The sequence below is a fragment of the Schistocerca americana genome, chromosome 8 (genome assembly GCF_021461395.2).
Source record: "Schistocerca americana isolate TAMUIC-IGC-003095 chromosome 8, iqSchAmer2.1, whole genome shotgun sequence".
Lineage (NCBI taxonomy): Eukaryota > Metazoa > Arthropoda > Insecta > Orthoptera > Acrididae > Schistocerca > Schistocerca americana.
In genome coordinates this window covers 373482748-373497283 of record NC_060126.1, presented here as the reverse complement: position 1 = coordinate 373497283, position 14536 = coordinate 373482748, and positions in this window count along the sequence as shown.

Below are 14536 nucleotides of genomic sequence, written 5' to 3'. Positions count from 1 at the left end.
TGCTGTTTGAGAAATCGGTTGGAAACTTTCCTCATGTCAGCACGCTGTAGGTGTCGTCACCGGCACCAACCTTGTGTGAATGCTCTGAAAAGCTAATCATTTGCATATCACAGCATCTTCTTCCTGTCGGTTAAATTTCACGTCAGTAGCACGTCATCTTCGCGGTGTAGCAATTTTAATGGCCAGTAGTGTCTTAACACAAACAGCTGCACAGTCCAAAAACATCTGCAGGATGGAAACGTTAGTAGGACACATCTATATAGATTTGAAGAAATACATGTTTCGGATCCAAAGGCACGAAAATATACTAAAAAATTAAGGAATCAAAAACCCGGGACTAGTGGATTATAGCCAGCGAAAAAATTTTGGTTATGATATCGTAACTGTTCGTTGAGAATGGGGCCATCGTTCTTAGAAATATGTTTGAAAATCTCTAGCTCTTCGAATGCGTAGGCCCTTTGATCTTTCGTTTCCCTATGTAAGATAGAAATTTCTTCAAGACTTTTCGGTTTGTGACCGTAAATTAACAGATTATCAGCAAAAGTGGAATTATGTACATTGGTGCCTCTTTTTCCCCACAAATGTTCCTTATGTCTGACACTGAAAGATCTTTCTGCTTGTCCTGTTTAAGAAACAGGGCACTTATCACAAGTGATTTTATAAATTCTTGAACTATTTGTAGGTCAACTGTGGACTTGGGAGTGTGAGTAAGGTCTTTCTGTAAGTTATTTTTAGCAGAAAAGGGAACTTTTCATCCATATTTTTTAACGAAAGACGACCAATTCTATAAGAAATAGAGCCTATAAATGGAACCGAAAAATCTTTAATGTCAGAAACAGCACTCATACCTAAAGTAGTCATTTTAACATTAGTATTACTTTTGAAGATGTTGTCAGCTAACGAGGGATCATAAGCGATATTAACTGCAGTAGTTTTCATTAAATTCACCTCGTCATTAAGCTTGTCTAGTGCAAAAGGTACAGAAACTTCACGATGAATGCACAGAGTGTTAGGCAAACTACTAAAAGCTACTTTCTCTTTCATGTAGTTATATTACTGCTAAAATCTTCCATCTAATTTTCTATTAATTCTACTTTACTCTCACTTTTATCAAATCACACATCTATTTTTTCAGCTAGCATTTATCTACTCCCTCTTTCAGGAGAAATCTTTTTATCTTATTGTTTCAATTTATGTGTAGAATCAGTTTCTATCTTCGAAAACTCTTTGTGACAAATAATGACTTCATTATCGACTTCTGTCTGTCTCTAATAGCGAGGTTCGGACATTTGGTCCATTCTTTCTGTTATTCTCTGTATAACAAATATTATCCTCTATACGTTCTTTACAAACTCCACTTATCTCTGCCTTTAAGTTGTTCCCTACTTCTGTTTCTAACTCAGCGATGCAGCTTGCAATTAAATCAGTCTTTTCTTCGTATCTAGACTCCACGTAATCATTTCAGATTTTAATTCCTTCTTTAATTATTGGAGACCATTTTAACGTTCCATTTATTCATTTCTGATTTTAATTCATCATTATTGGCAGCCATTTTAAATTTTAATTCGTTATTACTGTATTCCAGTCTGGATTTTAGAGTATAGTAGTTGGGTGCCAGTCTGGCACTCCCGCATCTAAACTTTGAATTCCAACCATTTGCAGCGGAGTTTCCTGCATTATTTGTCTTGACGGTAATCCTAAATCATCAAACTGTTCACTTCCGTGACCTGATATTTTCGGCTTTAGCTTTATCTTTAAATTACCCTTTCCCCTAAACTCTGTTCTGCGCAGTTGGTCAGAACTTAATTTATGCCACTGTGGGAGCGTTCGTTGGTATCACCTACTGAAGTAAGTTCGGTTGGGGCACACGGTTGGGTGAGGGGGGGGGGGGGGGCGCTGAAGCAGTTGACGGCCCGCTGGCTCTCGCAATTCCACGCAGCCCCGCGCTGACACACATCTCCGGTTCCCACAGCACTCAGCGGCGGCGGCAACTGCAGCGAGTGGATGTCTTGCCTCCGCTCGCAGTGTTCAAGTTCATTAAAAATGGCATCCAGTCAAGTCACTAAACAGATTGCTACTAATTGTCACTGTCTATTTCACTTATTTTGCCTCATTTAACCACAATTCGTTTAAGTCTAAAAATGTTCCTGCACGCACCGACCACTGATTGGTGTGCCCTCCAAAAGCACCTAAGTTGTAGCTTATCGCACGCGACACCATAAGACCTGGGGTGGAACCAATGTATCTTCGACAAATGTACTCTACGAGACAGCACTCACCAGGTCTACGTCATACGCGCAAACTACCATCACTTTCGTGCAGGCAGAATCTCCTTTCGTCGCTGAAGACCACGTCGCGCCGTTCTAAGTGATCCCCTGACGGTAACAGTCGTGCCGTGCGCATAGATGATGTGGCGTGATTGGAAGACGGGTGTGTGTGCACGTAGTCCCACTGCTAATAAGCAGTTTGCAATAGTTTGTGTTTACACGTCTGGGCTCACAATCTCTCTTATCTGTGCTGTGGTAGCTGTACGATTTGCCGTTGCTGTCCTCACAACACGACCATCCTGGCGGGAATATGCGCTGCCTAGACGTCCAGAACTTCGTCTACGAGTGCGAGAATCTTCACATGACCACTGATACCAACACCGTTACACAACTGATGCAGCACGTCCAACTTGTGTGGTAATTCTGCTCAAGGACTGCCCCAGCTCTCGGAAGGCCACAATTTGACCGCCTTCAAAGGCTTTCGTTTGGCTGTAGGAAGCAGGAGTTCGTCTCCGCGGAATGGTTGCTTGCTTGCTTCATACAATTGCACCATTCCGAGACTTGTGGCTGTCAGCATTCCCTATTAAAGGGTAGACACAGATGGTCCTCTGGTAGCTATGCACTATGCTATCTATTGGCGTACTACCTGGAAACCATTATCAATACATGAGTGTCTCACAGGTGGCAAAATCTACGTCGTCTTTCTAGGTGTACTAACTTTTTTCCGGCAGTGTAGTTTAGCTCACATGAAAAATGGGAAATTTAACGTCCCACTAGCCACGTGGCTTTTGAACACTAATGCCACACAAACAATCACTTAACCGGAACGGATAAGGCAAATAATTGTCTATTGTTAACATTAAGTTCAGTTGTATACTATGTGAATCAAGTATTGTTGTGATGTCTCTCACGATAACTTAAAAGTTTTTCTTATACATAGCGCGAGGCCCCATTAGATTTAATACCCAATCGCTGACCGATTGCAACAGACTGTTCCTCAATGCTCTGTCGGGGCTGCCTAAATACCCTTGGTGAAAACTGCCAACGGATCACCCGCTTTTCGACTCGCTAGTGCTCCCAGCTATGTGCTAGGAAGGCACCTTTTTGTCACAATAGAGTTGTATCAACTCTCCCAAGTGAAAGTATACGAGGGCTGTTCGGAAAATAAGGTCCGATCGATCAAGCAATGGAAACCACTGTGAAAATTAAAAATTTTTTATTCACAACAGTTAGCCACACATTCCAGCTACCTCTCTAGATAGCTGCCGCTCCGACTTATACATTTGTCGTAGCGTTGTACAAATTTTCCGGTACCCTCGTCACAGAAGGCTGTCGCTTGTGCTTTCTGTCAATCCTCTACGCTGGACTGCCTTTCGTTGTTTGTGCCAAAATGTTGTCATCGTAGCCAGCGGTTCATGTCAGCAGAGATGAACGTCTAAGGGAGCCAAGCCTACCTGTATTGTGGGGGATCAAACACTCCACATCGAAAACGCTGCAGGAGTATCTTCATTGTCCCTGCCAAATGCGAACAGGGACCGTCATGAAGAAGGAGCCGTATGACCGTTGTGCTATGTTGGCTGCATAGCTTCAGGCGAAATCTCTCACCAAGCCCTCATACTTGGTGGGAGATACTACTGTGCTATGCCTCTTTACGTGCTCACTGTGCCCTCGGGACTAAGAAGAGAAATGTGACGCGGTCGACGGGCATTCTAGAGACACGGTCCGCCACTTCTGTGCAAAGCTCCATTGAATTTTCACTGTGGTTTCCATTTCGCGCCAAATCTGACCTTACTTTCCGAATACGCCTCGTGTTTACTCCCTGATTTTTTCAGAAGTAGACGAAAGTTCAAAGAACATGCTGTTTAAGTTTCGATTCTGTCTTCCAATAATTAAAGCTTATACGATTTTCTGAATAAAACTTCAAGTAATACTTCTCTTCTGAACTATGCTTTCGGTTCCAGAATGAGATTTTCACTCTGCAGCGGAGTGTGCGCTGATATGAAACTTCCTGGCAGATTAAAACTGTGTGCCCGACCGAGACTCGAACTCGGTCCCGAGTTCGAGTCTCGGTCGGGCACACAGTTTTAATCTGCCAGGAAGTTTCATATCAGCGCACACTCCGCTGCAGAGTGAAAATCTCATTCTGGAAACATCCCCCAGGCTGTGGCTAAGCCATGTCTCCGCAATATCCTTTCTTTCAGGAGTGCTAGTTCTGCAAGGTTCGCAGGAGAGCTTCTGTAAAGTTTGGAAGGTAGGAGACGAGGTACTGGCAGAAGTAAAGCTGTGAGTACCGGGCGTGAGTCGTGCTTCGGTAGCTCAGTTGGTAGAGCACTTGCCCGCGAAAGGCAAAGGTCCCGAGTTCGAGTCTCGGTCGGGCACACAGTTTTAATCTGCCAGGAAGTTTCATATCAGCGCACACTCCGCTGCAGAGTGAAAATCTCATTCTGGAAACATCCCCCAGGCTGTGGCTAAGCCATGTCTCCGCAATATCCTTTCTTTCAGGAGTGCTAGTTCTGCAAGGTTCGCAGGAGAGCTTCTGTAAAGTTTGGAAGGTAGGAGACGAGGTACTGGCAGAAGTAAAGCTGTGAGTACCGGGCGTGAGTCGTGCTTCGGTAGCTCAGGTGGTATGCTTTCGGTTGTCGCTGTACCCTTAATAATACTGGACATCAACAACTATTATTCATTGTCAACGATAAATTCACTACGGCAGTAAAAATTTGTTGTTTCTAAATAGGAAGACACTAGCTGGTTTCAAGACAAATGTCTCATCTTCAGGTGCATACTAAAATGTGCGTCCACAAAGGATGCATCACATTTTAATATGCACCTGAAGACGAGACATATGTCCTCAAACCAGGTAGTGCACTTCATTGCAGAAATAAATAATTTTTACAGCTGCAGCGTATTTTATCTTTGACTTTAATAGTACATAATTCCTCTTGACATTGGGTTCAGCTTTATCATTTCACTGCAGAATATGGTGCTAATAATATATAGGTCTTAAAGTAACTTGTTAATTTTACTATGTTCTAAGCCAAAGATTGCAATTGTTTGAAAAGCTTCTAGAATATTGTATGTAAAGTTATACAGAGCTCTCTTTCTACTAAAACACTCCTCTAAAATTTCAACACTAAGACTCAAATTTCTGTGGATGTAGCTTTGTGAAAACCATCGATAACTTGCAATGAATTGAACATAGTTTTGCAGAAACTTCTACAAGACGATTTCATACCAAGCCACGTAGGGTATTAAAAGTTCAATTTTGTATCTTCAAATTTTAGCTGACATAAAACATGTTTAAAACATCGATTTTGAGTGAAAATTATCGAACTGCAGACTAATTACATTTACATCTAATGATAACCTCTGCATGATTAGGCCTACTGTGCAATTTTCAGTTAAGTGCCTGGATGAGGGTTTCTAAAACCACCTTCAAGCTATTTCTTTACCTTTACAGTCTCTAACAGTGCGCAGAACGAAAAGAAACTTAAATCTTTCCATGCGAGATAAAAAAATATTTTCACACTCTGTGGAGAAAGTAAGTGATTCGTCAGAAGATCCTGCCGCAATGAAAAACGCCTGTGATTTAATGATTGCCACCTCAATTTGGGTATAATATCTGAGGCACTCTCTTCTCTACTACGCGATAATACAGAACCAACTGCCCTTCTCTGACCTTTTTCGATGTCCTCTGTCAATCATATATGATGTGGATCCCACATCGCACAGCAGTACTCCAGAAGAGGGTAGACAAGCGTAGTATAAGCAGTCTCTTTAGTAGACCTGTTGCATTTTCTAAGTGCTCTGCCAATAAATCTCAGTCTTTGATTTACTTTCGGCAAAAAATTGTCTGCGTTCGAGTTTCAGGTATTTGTAATCTCTGAGTATTTAGCGGAATGTGCAGCCTATACATATGTGTGATTTGTCGTGTAACAGGAAGTTAGCGGATTCCTTTTAGTACTCATGTTCATGACCTCACTCTTTTCTTTAAATAGCCACTTGCCAGTTTTCGGGCTGGTATCTCATTGACTGGAGTAGAATTGTCTTCAGTGATGAGTTCCGCTTAGAAACGAGCCCCGATGACCAGCAAAGATGTATCTGGAGACGCCTCTGACAGCGGTGGGGTATCAACCAAACTGTCACCCGCCTTGCGGCCCAGCATTCAGCAGTGATGGTCTGGGGTGACATTTCATTTCATAACGGGTTCCCCTTTGTTGTCATCCGCGGCGCCCTTGAAGCGCAGACGTTCTTCGACGACACTCCAGGCCTCGTTTTGTTGGCCTCCAGCCAGATAATGCCAGCCCGTATACGTCGAGAGTTTCTACGGCTTGTCTTCTTGGTTGCCGGCATGATCTCCCGATGCGTGCCCACCTTTGAAAGGCAGGGCTCTCCAACCAGATAGGGATTCTGGCCACCTAACGCGTCGGTTGGACAGAATCTGGCACGATATCCCTCAGGAGGACGTGCAACAACTCTCTCAGTCAATGCCAAGTCGAATAACTGCTTGGATAATGGACAGGGGTGGACCAAAGCGTTACTAACTTGCTCAGTTTGTGGAGCTCGTTCTCTTGTATAAATAATACAATTTTTTTGAAATTATAATGATTTGTTTGTCTGTTTATGTACATAACATCTACTGATTTCCGTCCCATTCGGATAATTCCCTATGCTGAGGGCAGCAATGTTGTAATCACTAATACAACATCAGAATTCCTAGTTCAGAAGGCAAATGAAGCACTGAAGGACGTTTCCATTTCATCTACATCTACGTGATTACTCTGTTATTCACAATAAAGTGCCTGGCAGAGGGTTCAGTGAACCACCTTCAAGCTGTCTCTCTACCGTTCCACTCTCGAACGGCACGCGGGAAAAACGAGCACTTACAGTTTTCTGTGCGAGCCCTGATTTCTCTTATTTTATCGTGATTATCATTTCTTCCTATGTAGGCGGGTGCCAACAGAATGTTTCCGCAATCGGAGGAGAAAGCTGGTGATTGAAATTTCATGAGAAGATCCCGTCGCAACGAGAAACTCCTTTATTTAATGATTGCCACTCCAATAAACGTATCATGTCTGTGACACTATCTCCCCTATTTCGCGATAATACTAAACGAGCTGCCCTTATTTGTACTTTTTCAATGTCATCCGTCAGTCCCACCTAATGCGGATCCCACACCGTACAGCAGTACTCCAGAATAGGGCGGACAAGGGTGGTGTAAGCAATCTCTTTAGAAGACCTGTTGCACCTTCCAAGTGTTCTGCCAATGAATCGCAGTCTTTGGTTTGCTCTACCCACAACATTATCTATGTGATCGTTCCAATTTAGGTTATTTGTATTTGTTATCCCTAAGTATTTAGTTGAATTTACAGCCTTCAGATTTGTGTGACTTATCGCGTAATCGAAATTTGGCTGATTTCTTTTAATACTCATGTGAATAACTTCACACTTTTCCTTATTCAGGGTCAACTGCCACTTTTCGCACCATACAGATATCTTATCTAAATCATATTGTAAGTCGTTTTGGTCATCTGATTACTTTACAAGACGGTAAATGACAGCATCATTTGCAAACAATCTAAGAGGACTACTCAGATCGTCTCCTATGTCGTTAATATAGATCAGTAACAATAGAGGGCCTGTAACACTTCCTTGGGGAACGCCGGATATTAGTTCTGTTTTACCCGATGACTTTCGGTCTATTACTACGCACTGTGACAAGAAATCACGAATCCAGTTGCACAACTGAGGCGATACTCCGTAGGCACGCAGTTTGGTTAGAAGACGCTTGTGAGGAATGGTGTCGAAAGCCTTCTGGAAATCTAAAGTTATGGAATCAATTTGATATCCCCTTCCGATATTACTTATTACTTCATGAGTATAAAGAGCTAGTTGTGTTTCACAAGAACGATATTTTCATAAGCCGTGCTGACTATGAGTCAATAAATCATTTTCTTCGAGGTACTTCATAATGTTGGACTACAGTATATGTTCCAAAACCCTACGGCAAATCGACGTTATTGATATAGGCATGTAATTCAGCGGATTACTCCTACTTCCCTTTTTGGGTATTGGTGTGACTTGAGAAATTTTAGCTACGGATCTTTCTGTGAGCGAGTGGTTGTATATAATTGCTAAATATGAAGCTATTTTATCAGCATAATCTGGGAGGAACCTGCCTGGTATACATTCTGGACCGGAAGCCTTGCCTTTATTAAGTAATTTAAGCTGCTTCGTTACTCCGAGGACATCTACTTCTACGTCTCTCATTCTGGCAGTTGTTCTTGACTTGAATTCAGGAATATTTACTTCGTCTTATTTGGTGAAGGAGTTTTGGAAAACCCTGTTTAATAACTCTGCTCTAGTGGCACTGTCATCAGTGACTTCACAGTTGTTATCGCGCAGTGAAAGTATTGATTGCGTCTTGCCACTGGTGTGCTTTATGTATGACCAGAATCTCTTTGGGTTTTCTGCCAGATTTCGAGACAGAATTTCGTTTTGGAAATTCAGCAGAATGTAATAAATTGACATTGAACGTAAAGAAAACAAACAGCATCAACTTCAGCTTTAAGACACAAGTGAAATACCGGTTTCAGGATAAATGATAAAACTATAGACGATGCAGCAAACACAAAATTTTTGTGAATAAGTCTGATTATCATTTGATGTAGAACGAATACGAAAAGATATTAGCAAAGAGAATGTCATCAGCATGTCATGTCCATAGGGTACAATCAGCAATTTGTAACAACCAATGTCTTGTGCTGACATACAATTCTTACGTATGATGTTCTATTCTAGGAATGAAAACATGGATATGCATTTTAAACTGTAGGAAATGGCTGTAAAGAAAGTACGTATTTAGCAGAGGTCGGGCTCATTGTAAGGAAATATTTAAAAGGTTGGTAACCTCACTGCACCAAACGAAGTTTATCAGAAATGGTTCTATACTTACTTATATTTTCCATGAACGGTCGGTAGCACTGGGCTTTCCGAGGTCTTTTCGGGCTAACTAGGCCAGTTATTTCCAAGTATTTACAAACATGATAGGACCATACGTTGGCTATAACACACTGAGGCAATGCTTTTGTTGAGACACCGGCCGGAAATTTGAGAGTACGGAGCCTCATGCTCTCTATAGCCAACGTCATTTACAGGTGTTGGACAGAAATAATGGAACACGAAAAACCAGAACACACTACCATGCCCAACACGGCTCATGAAACCCATTGGCAGTGAAGACAGCTTCCCGTCCTCTCGGAATGGATAAAAACAGGCTTTACACGGTTTTCAAGGGAGTCTTATAAAATTCTTCCTTCAAAATAGTGGCAATTTCAGATAACGTTGGTGGAGGTGGATAGCGATCACCCACCCTTCTCTCGAAAGCAGACCTCCAACGCGCAATGATATTAGGTTGACAGAGGTGAGCAAAAGAGAGGGGACAATTCGTCCTCCTGCGCATAAAACCAATCCTGGACGATGGGAGCTATGAGGCTTTGCCGAGCTGGGACGCATCACCAACACTGGCGGACAAATATTCTACCATGCAATGGATCTGATCAGTGAGGATGGTCACATAATCATTGGCAGTAAGGCGTCCTTCTAGAGTAACCGTGGGCCCCGCGGATATGTGTGTCGAAAGAACCCCTGCCATGTTTCAGTCGTGGGACGTGAAATCGGCCAGAAGTTGGAAGCACTGTGAAACAAGACTCATCCAACAAAGTGACTTTCTTCCATTTCTCCATAGTCGAGGTTTCATGGCTTCGACACCATGTACTTCTGTTAAGGGCACTTTGCCACTAGTGAGTGGTTTTGGAATTCCAGCTTCCCTAAATCGCTCCAGGCAAATGCCGGGATGGTCCCTTTGAAAGGGCACGGCCGAATTTCTTCCCCATCCTTCCCTAATCCGATGAGACCGATGACCTCGCTGTCTGGTCTCCTTCCCCAAACAACCCAACCCAACCCCCAGCTTCCCTGGTAATTCCCTGTTTAAGAAGCTTCCTTCGTGTTGTTTGGGTGCTCACGAGGTTCGCGATTGTGACCTCCAGTTCCCGAAGTGACTTTTGCAGCTGTCGAACTCTTATTTCCTGTCACAATCTCACTGTCCGTCTGTCACTGTTACTCGACACACACTTACACCCGCGTTGTGACTTAGCCGATGATGTTTCTGCGCTTTCGCTGTATTCTACGTAAATCTCAGATATTATGCCTCTTGAAACACCAGACACTTCGAATCCTTTGGTTACGGAAGCACGTGCCATGCGACCACGAACAACTTTCTCACGTTCGAAGGCAATTACCTCCGACATAACACACTCACTACACCGAACACTGTTCTAACCACTTGAACCGTATGGAGAACACTGTGCAGGTGCTGATGGTGATCAGTTACAACAGCGTAACTTCCAGGCTTCCCTAGCATCTGCATTTGTGCTCAGGGATGCATTTCTCACAGTGTTTCCATTGTTTTGTTGTCTTCCGTTGTTTTCCTAGATCACTTCATGCAAATGACGGGATGGTTTCTTTGAATATGTCGCGGATGACCCCACCTGTCCGGTCCTTTTCTCATTACACACATGTACGGATGACGGATACGATAAAAAATCTTATATCGTGGAAAGAGTTACATTTTATTCAAGATAGAGAAAATCCTATATTCTCGAAAGAGCTACATTTATTCGAGATGGAGACTAAAGTGAATAATTGTTTTGAAAATAGTTAATTGTCCGGCACAGTGACGCAAATTTCAAACGAAATGACCGGCAGAGGCCATCTTCAGATTATAAAATACATGCTGTTCTTTAATCCTAACCGTACGGGAACCCATAACAACGTCAGCGACATTCAAATACCATAACGTTGGGCATGATCAGACTTCCATAAACGAAATAATCGTCGAATATTAAAATTTTCAGCTTCTTTCAGAATAAATAAAAATCCAATAAGTTGCAAAATGGAAGGTATGTTTAAACACCATTAGCATAGTTTTACATTTTGCAACTGATTAACTGTTTATTAATACCACAAGATTTCATCCTACGGTTCCTGCTCCATCCATGTTCAAAATTTTAAAATTTTTACCTTTCCAGGTCTGAAAGGCTGTTTCTACATGTACGGACATTCAGTTGAAAATTCTCAAAACAGTTCGCCACTTTTCCTTCTGAAGAAGACGTTTTTATAAGCGTTGAAACCATGGTAAAGGGGTTTAAATAAACCTTCCATTTTGCAACCAACTGGCTGTATATTAATTCATCCTACGGTTGCTGCTCCAGCCATGAAAAATATTTTGAAATACTATAGTTGGTTATAAACTGCTGGTATCACTGCATAAAAACGAGAACTTATTCACGAAGTTTCTGGTAGAAATAAAACAAAATTATGTTACGCACACTGAATAACTGTGCTACAACATAGTAACCGGCGTTGCTTTCGATACTGGTGCGTGCACATGTAACGACTGCTTTTTTTGGCCATTTTATATCACAGTTACTCGCAGTTATTCAGTGTGTGTTCAGATATGTTAGTTTTATTTCTGCCAGACACTTTCTGATTATTTGTATTGTGACACCTGCAGTATGTAACCAACTTTATTTCGACGATGACTTCGTTTATAGAAGTCTGATTATGCCCAACATTGTAATAGTCGAAAATGCCAAAGACCGAAATCATGATTCTACAGTGGAGTACACGATGTATACAATCAAATGGCGGAAGTTACATTCAGAAAGTATTACATGACTATGACCGAAACTATTTTACTGAATTATGAATATGGTTTCTATAGGCGGTGGGATTGAACCATAGTGTGTGTTTAATAATATTAGCATGCTCGATGCTGGTCGAAACCGGTCATTTCGATTGAAATTAGAGTGATTGTGTCGAATCCTGTACCACTGTAAACCGACCCTTGCAAAGTTTGATTAGTGGTACCCGCTGACCGATTCGAGAAAGCTTACTTTTCATTTTCGAGAAGAAACCACCTCGATTGGAAATTGAAACCGGATGTTGACCTAGGTTTCGGCGCAAATAACCACGCCTTCTTCGGAACACACTAAAACTACAAACTGCCTACAGAGGCATGGGCCAACTTTAATACAGAACGCCCAAAAGGGCAAAAGACTCGCATAAAATGTAAAATAAACGGTACGTGTGTACCGTGTCAATAGTTGTACTTAGCTTGAACGTCAGAAGCGTGCTCCCTCACCCTAGCCAACGTTCGGTAGGCTACAGGCTCTCAGGTAAACTGAGTTGGCGCCGAGAGTTAGGCTGTGGGAAAGTCAGAAAGGAACGCGCATGTGCAAATTGAGAAATCGTCTTCTTCCATGTGATTGGCACAAAATTTGTTACGAAAGTGACCCGATGACCGGGTCAAAGGCACAGGAATTTAATGCGTCTGTATGTATAATGTCCTAGCTCGAGGATGATTTTATAGAACTATAGAAAGTCGATACGCTGAAACTATGTATGTGGGATAGCAAATTCCACGGATGGTCAAAACGCATGCACGCAGGACAGACAAAATACCATCAGCTAGAAACAGGCTAAAAATATGGGGGATGAATAACCCATTTTTCAATTACTTGGAGTCGGTGATGGTATTTGACGACTACGCTTGGATAAGCGCGTAAAGTTACTATATTAAATTCTGAGCGCTATTGGTTCAAATGGTTCAAATGGCTCTGAGCACTATGGAACTTAACTTTTGAGGTAATCAGTTCCCTAGAACTTAGAACTATTTAAACCTAACCAACCTAAGGACATCATACACATCCATGCCCGAGTCAGGATTCGAACCTGTGACTGTAGCGGTCTCGCGGTTCCAGACTGTAGCGCCTAGAACCGCTCGGCCACCCTGGCCGGCTGTGCGCTATTGACCAGAAAAGGGTCAAATTAGTATGACAGGCGTAATGTAAATGCGTGAAAGGACGTACAACGTCGCCTTCATCGCCCTTAATATCTAATTACCGACAGAGGTCATTTTGAATAGTGCTATCGGATATGTACCAAAATGGTGTAAAACGAACCTAAAGCTAGTTTCTTAAAATCTGGTACTTGAGGTACTGACCCATGAAGCTTAATCAAGTGAGGTCCGTGAATGCATATAGAGTGGAACAGAGAAACTGCCTGTATGTTCCAATAGCTGTTGACGTGAAAGGTCCAATACTGTAACGGGCTTAATATACATGCGTATGTTACATTTTATGCGAGTCCCGTATTAATGTTGAACCATGCCTCTTCAGGCAGTTTGTAGTTTCAGTGGGTTCCGAAGAAGGCGTGGTTGTTGTTGTTGCTGTTGTGGTCTTCAGTCCTGAGACTGGTTTGATGCAGCTCTCCATGCTACTCTATCCTGTGCAAGCTTCTTCATCCCCCAGTACTTACTGCAACCTACATTCCTCTGAATCTGCTTAGTGTATTCATCTCTTGGTCTCCCTCTACGATTTTTCCCCTCCACGCTGCCTTCCAATACTAAATTTGTGATCCCTTGATGCCTAAGAACATATACTACCAACCGATCCCTTCTTCTAGTCAAGTTGTGCCACAAACTTCTCATCTCCCCAATCCTATTCAATACCTCCCCATTATGCGATCTACCCATCTAATGTTCAGCATTCTTCTGTAGCACAACATTTCAAAAGCTTCTATTCTCTTCTTGTCCAAATTATTTATCGTCCATGTTTCACTTCCTGACACTTAAATCTGTACTCGATGTTAACAAATTTTTCTTCTTCAGAAACGTTTTTCCTTCCCATTGCCAGTCTACATCTTATATCCTCTCTACTTCGACCATAATCAGTTATTTTGCTCCCGAAATAGCAAAACTCCTTTACTACTTTAAGTGTTTCATTTCCTAATCTAATTCCCTCAGCGCCCCTGACTTAATTCGACTACATTCCATTATCCTCGTTTTGCGTTTGTTGATGTTCATCTTATATCCTCCTTTCAAGACACTGTCCATTCCGTTCAGCTGCTCTTCCAAGTCCTTTGCTGTCTCTGACAGAATTACAATGTCATCGGCTAACCTCAAAGTTTTTATTTCTTCTCCATGGATTTTAATACCTACTCCGAATTTTTCTTTTGTTTCCTTTACTGCTTGCTCAATATCTTATATCCTCCTTTCAAGACACTGTCCATTCCGTTCAACTGCTCTTCCAAGTCCTTTGCTGTCTCTGACAGAATTACAATGTCATCGGCGAACCTCAAAGTTTTTATTTCTTCTCCATAGATTTTAATACCTACTCCAAATTTTTCTTTTGTTTCCTTTACTGCTTGCT